Source organism: Artemia sp. Qi Xiang Cuo, unplaced genomic scaffold (assembly GCF_049724085.1).
Source record: "Artemia sp. Qi Xiang Cuo unplaced genomic scaffold, ASM4972408v1 HiC_scaffold_2778, whole genome shotgun sequence".
In the NCBI taxonomy this organism is placed as follows: domain Eukaryota; kingdom Metazoa; phylum Arthropoda; class Branchiopoda; order Anostraca; family Artemiidae; genus Artemia; species Artemia sp. Qi Xiang Cuo.
In genome coordinates, this window is record NW_028300176.1 from 33,949 (window position 1) to 45,473 (window position 11,525).

The following is an 11,525-nucleotide window of genomic DNA, read 5'->3' on the forward strand; positions in this document are numbered from 1 at the left end:
ATATTTTTGCAGTTTACATAATAATTTTAGCGATTAAGCCAAAAAAGAAAATTTTGGTTCCAGGAGTTTCGGTTACTATTGAGACAAGTAGCTATTATTACTATAGAGTTCATTACATGGACTGTTTTATTGCTTCAAAATTCAAATATCTTTGAAAAGACTGCAGTATGAAAATACATCAAAAATGCAATTTTTTTGACAAAATTGATTCTACTTTAAAAAGTATTTTATTTTTAAATACAAAAGTGACTAGATGTTGCAATTTCCTTTAAAATGAGCTATTATACAGCTCTCTATGATTTTCCAGTGCCCAGCTAGCTGAGCAGAAAGAAAAAGCGGAAAGAAAAAAATATCCCGTTTGTGGAGAATAACGTGGTAAAAGTCAATTTTCTTGATTTTCAAGCCAATATATTTTCTTTGTTATTCAAGCCAAAGGGCGGTAAGTTTCCTTTATAGAGGATTCGGACAAGGCGGTTCTAATGGTGTACTTTTTGTTTTGATCTGACTCTTTTTTTAGGAGTGGGGGGGTTTTATATTTCTTGACATTGGAGGTGATCGTCTCTTACTAGGTTGCTAGCTACCGCTGCAACCCGGATGAGCCATTGAACAACTCTCTACGATGTTCCAGTGCCATGCTATCTGTTGAATTACTAAACTATACTATAATTAAGTGGCGTATAAAATTTAGTATAGGCAAAAGGTGGTTCTTTATTATAAAAACTATGACGACATTCAATATTTATCTAGTAGGGTTTCAGACAAGGTAATTCTAATGATGTACTTTTGTTTTGATCTGACTCTATTTTTAGGAGTTTTGTTATATTTCTTAGCATTGGACTGATCGTCTCTTACTAGATTGCTAGCTACTGCTGCAACCCGGATTCACATATATATTATTTATGAGAGGCAACCTGGCCGAGTGGTCCAAGGCACTGGTGTTAGCCACCAGTCTCTTTGGAGGCGTGGGTTCAAATTTTACCGCTGGTAAACGATTATGTTTGAAAGACTGCAGTGTGAAAAGACATCGAAAATGCAGTTTTTGGTGGAAAAATTTATTCTCTTTTAGAAATAATTTATTTTAGTTACAAAAGGTTTTTAACCCAATTAATTTCCTTTAAAATGAGCTATTGAACAACCCTCTACGATGTTCCAGTGCCAAGCTATCTCTGGAAACAAAGAAAAAAAAAAGAAAAAAATATCCCGTTTAGGAAGAATGTTGTAGTAGCTGCCACTTTTCTTGATTTTCAAGCCAATATATTTCCCTTTCTGTTCAAGCCAAGGGACAGAAAGTTTCCTATACAGGGGTTTCGAACAAGGCGGTTCTAATGGTGTACTTTTTGTTTTGATCTGACTCCTGTTTTAGGAACTATGGGTTTTTATATTTCTTAACATTGGACGTGATCGTCTCTTACTAGGTTGCTAGCTACCGCTGCAACCCGGATCCTTTATGTAATACCGCTGTAACCCTGATAACAAACAGTAAAATATTACAAACAGGAAAAAGCCTACGGCTTTTTTTCTTTGAAATAGTAAGAGACGAACCTCAAACGATCAAGTAGCTAACTAAGTCCAATGCATGCAATAACTTTTTATTCCAATGATCGTCTTTTAATGTAACATATCAGTTCCTATGGGAGAGAGATCGTTCTTTACTGTAATTGCTCCTTAGACACCATAAATATTTTTGCAATTTACATAAAAGCTTTAGAGATTCTAAACTAAAAACTAAATGATCTTAGAGTTTTTGATTTTTCTATAGCATCATATCCAGTGACAGCTTCATACAAAGGTGGCCTGATAGCAAAACACATCGAAGAGTTTAAGTTTTAGTTTAGAGTTTTAATTTAGAGTATTATGGCGTTTATAATGGCATTATAACGTCATAGTTATGTGAGGCAGCGTGGTCGAGCGGTTTAAGGGGCTGGTGTTAGCCACTCTTCAATTCGGAGGCATGGGTTCGAATCCTACCGCTGACAGTATTTTATACCAAAGCAAATTATAATCTTGTTTTAGTTACTATGAACTGAAGTTCGTTCTTTACTATAATTAACTATAGTGAAGTTGCGTATGCAAGTTAGTATAGGGAAGAGTTTGATCTTTATTATATATTTATATTTCTTAGCATTGGACTGATCGTCTCTTACTAGGTTGCTAGCTACTGCTGCAACCCAAATTCACATATATATTTATTTATGAGAGGCAGCCTGGCCGAGTGGTCCAAGGCACTGGTGTTAGCCACCAGTCTCTTCAGAGGCGTGGGTTCAATTCTTACCGCTGGTATACGATTATGTTTGAAAGACTGCAGTGTGAAAAGACATCAAAATGCAGTTTTTGGTGGAAAAATTTATTCTCTTTTAGAAATAATTTATTTTAGTTACTATAGATTTTTAACCCAATTAATTTCCTTTAAAATGAGCTATTGAACAACCCTCTACGATGTTCCAGTGCCAAGCTATCTCTGGATACAAAAAAAGAAAAAAAAAGAAAAAAAAAAAAAAAAAAAGAAAAAAATATCCCGTTTAGGCAGAATGTTGTAGTAGCTGCCACTTTTCTTGATTTTCAAGCCAATATATTTCCCTTGCTGTTCAAGCCAAGGGACAGAAATTTTACTATGCAGGGGTTTCGGACAAGGCGGTTCTAATGGTGTACGTTTTGTTTTGATTTGACTCTTTTTTTAGGAGTTAGGGGTTTTTATATTTCTTAACATTGGACGTGATCGTCTCTTACTAGGTTGCTAGCTAGCACTGCAACCCGGATATTCCAATATATGCAATAGTTTTTTCTTCCAATGATCGTCTTTCATTGTAACTATTTCATTTTTTAATATGGGCCGTGATCGTCTCTTACTAGGTTCTAGCTACCGCCTCAACCCTGATAGGTTGCAAGCTACTATTGCAACCCGGATTCCGGTTACTATGGGCTATAGCTCGTCCTTTAATGTTAGAATTATTGTAATTAGAACATTCCAATTTACAGTATCGATCCTTTGTGTAAAAAAATTAATGTGACATGCCGTAACGAGTCAATTGAAGCAAGAGGAAAACCAAACTAATTTTAAAACTTTCAGTTTTTTTTCCGGGTTTAATTAAAAAATGAAAATTTTTGATCAGACACCGTAATTATTTTTGCATTTGCAGTTAGATAAAATTACTTTAGTTTAAATTTTTCAGGAATTAATTTAGTTTTATTTGACAAAAAAGATCTTTTACGAGGAATCAGGCAGCTAACAAAGGCCAACATATGCGATAGTATGCTCTTTGAATGATCGTCTTTTAATGTAATTGATGGTACTTATATAATTCCACGTTTTAATGAACTAAATCAAGCTTTTATGTAATGACGTCAGTTGGAGCTGGTTTTTCAAATTCTATATGATTACAAACAGGAAAAATCCTAAGGGTTTTTCTTCATTGAAAGAGTAAGAGACGAACTTGAAACAATCAAGTATCTAACTAAGTCCAATGTCAGCAATGGTTTGTTATTCCAATGATCGTCTTTTAATGTAATTTTATTGACGTCATAGCGCAATGATATTATTTCATGACGTCTTCAGAAACAACAATATAATTTCGTGTTTTTCTATTCACGTCATAGCTCTAATATAAAACTATGACAACATTCAATATTTATCTAGTAGGGTTTCAGACAAGGTAATTCTAATGATGTACTTTTGTTTTGATTTTACTCTATTTTTAGGAGTTTTGTTATATTTCTTAGCATTGGACTGATCGTCTCTTACTAGATTGCTAGCTACTGCTGCAACCCCGATTCACATATATAGTTATTTATGAGAGGCAACCTGGCCGAGTGGTCCAAGGCACTGGTGTTAGCCACCAGTCTCTTCGGAGGAGTGGGTTCAAATCTTACCGCTGGTATACGATTATGTTTGAAAGACTGCAGTGTGAAAAGACATCGAAAATGCAGTTTTTGGTGGAAAAATTTATTCTCTTTCAGAAATAATTTATTTTAGTTACAAAAGGTTTTTAACCCAATTAATTTCCTTTAAAATGAGCTATTGAACAACCCTCTACGATGTTCCAGTGCCAAGCTATCTGTGGAAAAGAAAAAAAGAAAAAAGAAAGAAAAAAAGTCCCGTTTAGGCAGAATGTTCTAGTAGCTGCCACTTTTCTTGATTTTCAAGCCAATATATTTCCCTTGCTGCTCAAGCCAAGGGACAGAAAGTTTCCTATATAGGGGTTTCGGACAAGGCGGTTCTAATGGTGTCCTTTTTGTTTTGATTTGACTCCTTTGTTAGGAACTATGGGTTTTTATATTTCTTAACATTGGACGTGATCGTCTCTTACTAGGTTGCTAGCTACCGCTGCAACCCGGATAGTCAAAAAAGTTTTTAACCCAATAAATTTCCTTTAAAATGAGCCATTGAACAACTTTCTACGATGTTCCAGTGCCAAGCTATCTCTGGAAACAAAAGAAAGAAAGAAAAAAAATATCCCGTTTAGGAAGAATGTTGTAGTAGCTGCCACTTTTATTGATTTTCAAACCAATACATTTCCCTTGCTGTTCAAGCCTAGGGACAGAAAGTTTCCTATACAGGGGTTTAGGACAAGGCGGTTCTAATGGTGTACTTTTTGTCTTGATCTGACTCTTTTTTAGGAACTATGTTTTTTTTTTATTTCTTAACATTGGAAGTGATCGTCTCTCACTAGGTTGCTAGCTACCGCTGCAACCCGGATGGATTTTTTTTTAGTATAGGCAAGAGGTCGTTCTTTAATATAAATTTTTTAGGAACTATGTTTTTTTTATTTCTTAACATTGGACGTGATCGTCTCTTACTAGGTTGCTAGCTACCGCTGCAACCCGGACATTGCTGTTCAAGCCAAGGGACAGAAAGTTTCCTATACAGGGGTTTTGGACAAGGCGGTTCTAATGGTGTACTTTTTGTTTTGATCTGACACTTTTTTTAGGAGTTATGGGTTTTAATATTTCTTAACATTGGTCGTGATCGTCTCTTACTAGGTTGCTAGCTAGATTTAAAGATAGAATTATTTCTAATTGATTACAAACAGGAAAAAGCCCACGGCTTTTTCTTTTTTGAAAATGGTAAGAGACGAACCTCAAACAATCAAGTAAATAACTAAATCAATTGTATGTAATGGTTTTTTATTCCAATGATCATCTTTTAATGGAAAATTTTAACATATTGATTTTAAATATAACTGTACTAGCCTAAACTATAGTTAAGTGGCCTATAAAATTTAGTATAGGCAAGAGGTCGTTCTTTATTGTAATTTTTGTTATTCCAATGATCGTTTTTTATTGTAACTAGGTTTCAGCCATCTCTACAGCCATGATACTATTGGAAATTACATAATCCCTATTTATGTTTTAGTTAACATGGGCAAGGTGTCGTTCTTTATTGTATACAGTTTTTGGTGGAAAAATTTATTCTCTTTTATAAATATTTTATTTTTTTTAATATTTATTTTTAACCAAATTATTTTCCTTTAAAATTAGCTATTTAAAAACCCTCTACTATGTTCCAGTGCCAAGCTATCTCTGGATACAAAAAAAGAAAAAAAAAAAGAAAAAAAAAAAGAAAAAAAAAAAGAAAAAAAATATCCCGTTTAGGCAGAATGTTGTAGTAGCTGCCCCTTTTCTTGATTTTCAAGCCAATATATTTCCCTTGCTGTTCAAGCCAAGGGACAGAAATTTTACTATGCAGGGGTTTCGGACAAGGCGGTTCTAATGGTGTACTTTTTGTTTTGATTTGACTCTTTTTTAGGAGTTAGGGGTTTTTATATTTCTTAACATTGGACGTGATCGTCTCTTACTAGGTTGCTAGCTAGCGCTGCAACCCGGATATTCCAATATATGCAATAGTTTTTTCTTCCAATGATCGTCTTTCATTGTAACTATTTCATTTTTTAATATGGGCCGTGATCGTCTCTTACTAGGTTCTAGCTACCGCCTCAACCCTGATAGGTTGCAAGCTACTATTGCAACCCGGATTCCGGTTACTATGGGCTATAGCTCGTCCTTTAATGTAAGAACTATTGTAATTAGAACATTCCAATTTACAGTATCGATCCTTTGTGTAAAAAAATTAATGTGACATGCCGTAACGAGTCAATTGAAGCAAGAGGAAAACCAAACTAATTTTAAAACTTTCAGTTTTTTTTCCGGGTTTAATTAAAAAATGAAAATTTTTGATCAGACACCGTAATTATTTTTGCATTTGCAGTTAGATAAAATTACTTTAGTTTAAATTTTTCAGGAATTAATTTAGTTTTATTTGACAAAAAAGATCTTTTACGAGGAATCAGGCAGCTAACAAAGGCCAACATATGCGATAGTATGCTCTTTGAATGATCGTCTTTTAATGTAATTGATGGTACTTATATAATTCCACGTTTTAATGAACTAAATCAAGCTTTTATGTAATGACGTCAGTTGGAGCTGGTTTTTCAAATTCTATATGATTACAAACAGGAAAAATCCTAAGGGTTTTTCTTCATTGAAAGAGTAAGAGACGAACTTGAAACAATCAAGTATCTAACTAAGTCCAATGTCAGCAATGGTTTGTTATTCCAATGATCGTCTTTTAATGTAATTTTATTGACGTCATAGCGCAATGATATTATTTCATGACGTCTTCAGAAACAACAATATAATTTCGTGTTTTTCTATTCACGTCATAGCTCTAATATAAAACTATGACAACATTCAATATTTATCTAGTAGGGTTTCAGACAAGGTAATTCTAATGATGTACTGTTGTTTTGATTTTACTCTATTTTTAGGAGTTTTGTTATATTTCTTAGCATTGGACTGATCGTCTCTTATTAGATTGCTAGCTACTGCTGCAACCCCGATTCACATATATAGTTATTTATGAGAGGCAACCTGGCCGAGTGGTCCAAGGCACTGGTGTTAGCCACCAGTCTCTTCGGAGGAGTGGGTTCAAATCTTACCGCTGGTATACGATTATGTTTGAAAGACTGCAGTGTGAAAAGACATCGAAAATGCAGTTTTTGGTGGAAAAATTTATTCTCTTTCAGAAATAATTTATTTTAGTTACAAAATGTTTTTAACCCAATTAATTTCCTTTAAAATGAGCTATTGAACAACCCTCTACGATGTTCCAGTGCCAAGCTATCTGTGGAAAAGAAAAAAGAAAAAAAGAAAGAAAAAAAAGTCCCGTTTAGGCAGAATGTTCTAGTAGCTGCCACTTTTCTTGATTTTCAAGCCAATATATTTCCCTTGCTGCTCAAGCCAAGGGACAGAAAGTTTCCTATATAGGGGTTTCGGACAAGGCGGTTCTAATGGTGTCCTTTTTGTTTTGATTTGACTCCTTTGTTAGGAACTATGGGTTTTTATATTTCTTAACATTGGACGTGATCGTCTCTTACTAGGTTGCTAGCTACCGCTGCAACCCGGATAGTTAAAAAAAGTTTTTAACCCAATAAATTTCCTTTAAAATGAGCCATTGAACAACTTTCTACGATGTTCCAGTGCCAAGCTATCTCTGGAAACAAAAGAAAGAAAGAAAAAAAATATCCCGTTTAGGAAGAATGTTGTAGTAGCTGCCACTTTTATTGATTTTCAAACCAATACATTTCCCTTGCTGTTCAAGCCTAGGGACAGAAAGTTTCCTATACAGGGGTTTAGGACAAGGCGGTTCTAATGGTGTACTTTTTGTCTTGATCTGACTCTTTTTTTAGGAACTATGTTTTTTTTTTATTTCTTAACATTGGAAGTGATCGTCTCTCACTAGGTTGCTAGCTACCGCTGCAACCCGGATGGATTTTTTTTAGTATAGGCAAGAGGTCGTTCTTTAGTATAAATTTTTTAGGAACTATGTTTTTTTTTATTTCTTAACATTGGACGTGATCGTCTCTTACTAGGTTGCTAGCTACCGCTGCAACCCGGACATTGCTGTTCAAGCCAAGGGACAGAAAGTTTCCTATACAGGGGTTTTGGACAAGGCGGTTCTAATGGTGTACTTTTTGTTTTGATCTGACACTTTTTTTAGGAGTTATGGGTTTTAATATTTCTTAACATTGGTCGTGATCGTCTCTTACTAGGTTGCTAGCTAGATTTAAAGATAGAATTATTTCTAATTGATTACAAACAGGAAAAAGCCCACGGCTTTTTCTTTTTTGAAAATGGTAAGAGACGAACCTCAAACAATCAAGTAAATAACTAAATCAATTGTATGTAATGGTTTTTATTCCAATGATCATCTTTTAATGGAAAATTTTAACATATTGATTTTAAATATAACTGTACTAGCCTAAACTATAGTTAAGTGGCCTATAAAATTTAGTATAGGCAAGAGGTTGTTCTTTATTATAATTTTTGTTATTCCAATGATCGTTTTTTATTGTAACTAGGTTTCAGCCATCTCTACAGCCATGATACTATTGGAAATTACATAATCCCTATTTATGTTTTAGTTAACATGGGCAAGGTGTCGTTCTTTATTGTATACAGTTTTTGGTGGAAAAATTTATTATCTTTTAAAAATAATTTATTTTAGTTACTATATATTTTTAACCGAATTAATTTACTTTAAAATGAGCTATTGAACAACCCTCTACGATGTTCCAGTGCCAAGCTATCTGTGGAAAAGAAAAAAAAAGAAAAGAGAAAAAAATATCCCGTTTGGGGAGAATTAAATAGTAAGAGACGAGTCTCAAATAATCAAGTAGCTAGCTAATTCCAAAGGTATTCAATTTTTGTTATTCCAATGATCGTTTTTTATTGTAACTATGATTCAGCCATCTCTACAGCCATGATACTATTGGAAATTACATAATCCCTATTTATGTTGTAGTTAACATGGGCAAGGTGTCGTTCTTTATTGTACAAACAGGAAAAAGCCTACGGCTTTTTCTTCTTTTAAATAGTAAGAGACGAAACTCAAACAATCAAGTAGCTAACTAAGTCCAATGTATGGAATGGTTTGTTACTTCAGTGATCGTCTTTTAATGTAATAAAAAAATATAAATACTGTAATCTTAACTATAGTAAAGTTGCGTATGCAAGTTAGTATAGGGAAGAGTTTGATCTTTATTATATGTCGAACATTTTCCATTGCATCTGTAAACTGTTCCGCAGTTGCCAATCCATACCTTGGAAGCTTTTCATTAAACTGACAACATTTCTTTTGGATATTACTATGAAGCTTTGCCAAGGAATTTTCTAGCCGACTTTTCAACAGCATCCGCTCTTTCAAAGAGAATTTTAATCTGTAATTTTGAATACTTTTCGTGATCCTGGTAAAACATGCGTAAAATGTTTCTCAATTTACGAAGATCAGCCTGCATTTTTGCCATCTTCTTATATTTCTGAATGTAATTTTTCCCTTTGTCCTTATGCGTTCTTCGGTACAACCCCGCAGAGAATTTAATTTTTTCATTATAGCTTTTGTCACCCCAGTATCTACCCATTATTCTGGTAGCAACTTTTTTCTTATGTTTGTTTCGGTAATCTTCATCATTATCATACCGTTCCCTGCTCTTTTGTCTAGCCTGCTCAATTGTTGCTTCTCTATAAAGTTTATCATTGTGATAACGCTCCTTGATCTTTTGTTTAGCCTGCTCAATTCTTGCTTCTCTGTAATGTTCATCATTACCATACCGTTCCTTGATCTTTTGTTTGGCTGTCTGAATTTTTGCATGTCTATAATCTTCATCATTGTGATAACACATCTTGCTGTTTTGTTTGATTACTTCTCGATACGCCTGGTCGGTTGAATACCTTTGTTTTGCTCTCTCAATTATTACTTCTCGATACACCTGGTCGGTTGAATACCTTTGCTTTTTTCTTTTCAAGTTACTATCTCTGTTGTTTGTGTAGTACTCTTTCTTCAACTTGCGTATAGCCTGCTTTGATCTAACCATTATTCTAATCAAGAATGAGAGACTTTTCAGTTTTTTCTTTCCTTATATACTAATTATGACGTCACTCTATTCACGTCATAGCTCTAATATAAAACTATGATGACGTTCATTATTTATCTAGTAGGGTTTCAGACAAGGTATTTCTAATGATGTACTTTTGTTTTGATCTGACTCTATTTTTAGGAGTTTTGGGTTTTTATATTTCTTAGCATTGGACTGATCGTCTATTACTAGGTTGCTAGCTACTGCTGCAACCCAAATTCACATATATATTTATTTATGAGAGGCAGCCTGGCTGAGTGGTCCAAGGCACTGGTGTTAGCCACCAGTCTCTTCAGAGGCGTGGGTTCAATTCTTACCGCTGGTATACGATTATGTTTGAAAGACTGCAGTGTGAAAAGACATCAAAATGCAGTTTTTGGTGGAAAAATCCTGTTTAGTATACTGGAAACAAAGAAAAGAGAAAAAAATACCCCGTTTAGGCAGAATGTTGTAGTAGCTGCCACTTTTCTTGATTTTTTAGTACTGATTTTTTAACTTGTGTGTAGCTTGCTTTGATCTAACCATTATGTATTCATGAATGAGACCATTTACAGTTTTGACGTTTCTTATATAGTAATTATGACGTCACTGCATTAAAAATACAGTTTTTATTGGAAAAATTTATTCTCTTTTAGAAATAATTTATTTTAGTTACTATAGATTTTTAACCCAATTAATTTCCTTTAAAATGAGCTATTGAACAACCCTCTACGATGTTCCAGTGCCAAGCTATCTCTGGATACAAAAAGAAAAAAAAAAGAAAAAAATATCTCGTTTGGGGAGAATAACGTGGTTAAAGTCAATTTTCTCGATTTTCAAGCCAATATATTTCCCTTGCTGTTCAAGCCAAGGGACAGAAAGTTTCCTATATAGGGGTTTCGGATAAGGCAGCTCTAATGGTGTACTTTTTGTTTTTATCTGCCTTTTTTTAGGAGTTATAGGTTTTTATATTTCTTGACATTGGACGTGATCGTCTCTTACTAGGTTGCTAGCTACCGCTGCAACCCGGACTAGGTTTCAGCCATCTCTACAGCCATGATACTATTGGAAATTACATAATCCCTATTTATGTTTTAGTTAACATGGGCAAGGTGTCGTTCTTTATTGTATATGGACTAAGGTTCGTTCTTTCATGTAAAACTAGCAAAACATTTTTTAAGCCTGATGAAGATTTAACTAATGTGTCAAAAGTAAGGTTGCAAGTCGACGATTTTGTTTTGGCCGTATTATAATTGGTATGGTGAAATAATAATACGCATATGGCTCTTAAATCATACTTCTTTATGGTTCAATATGGTCTAGTGGCTAGGATAGTTAACTTTCACTTAACAGGCTCGGGTTCGATTCCCGGGGTGGGAAAATTTTTAACTCTATAATCTTCGAACATTTGAACCTTTTATAATTTATAATGATGCATAATATAAATACTGTAATCTTAACTATAGTGAAGTTGCGTATGCAAGTTAGTATAGGGAAGAGTTCGATCTTTATTATAATTACACATAAAAATTCTTTCTGAAAGAGTGGATGTTGTTGAAAAGTCGGCTAGAAATGCTTTGGGAAAATTTCATAGTAATATCCAAAAGAAATGTTGCATTTTTAATGAAAAGCTTCCAA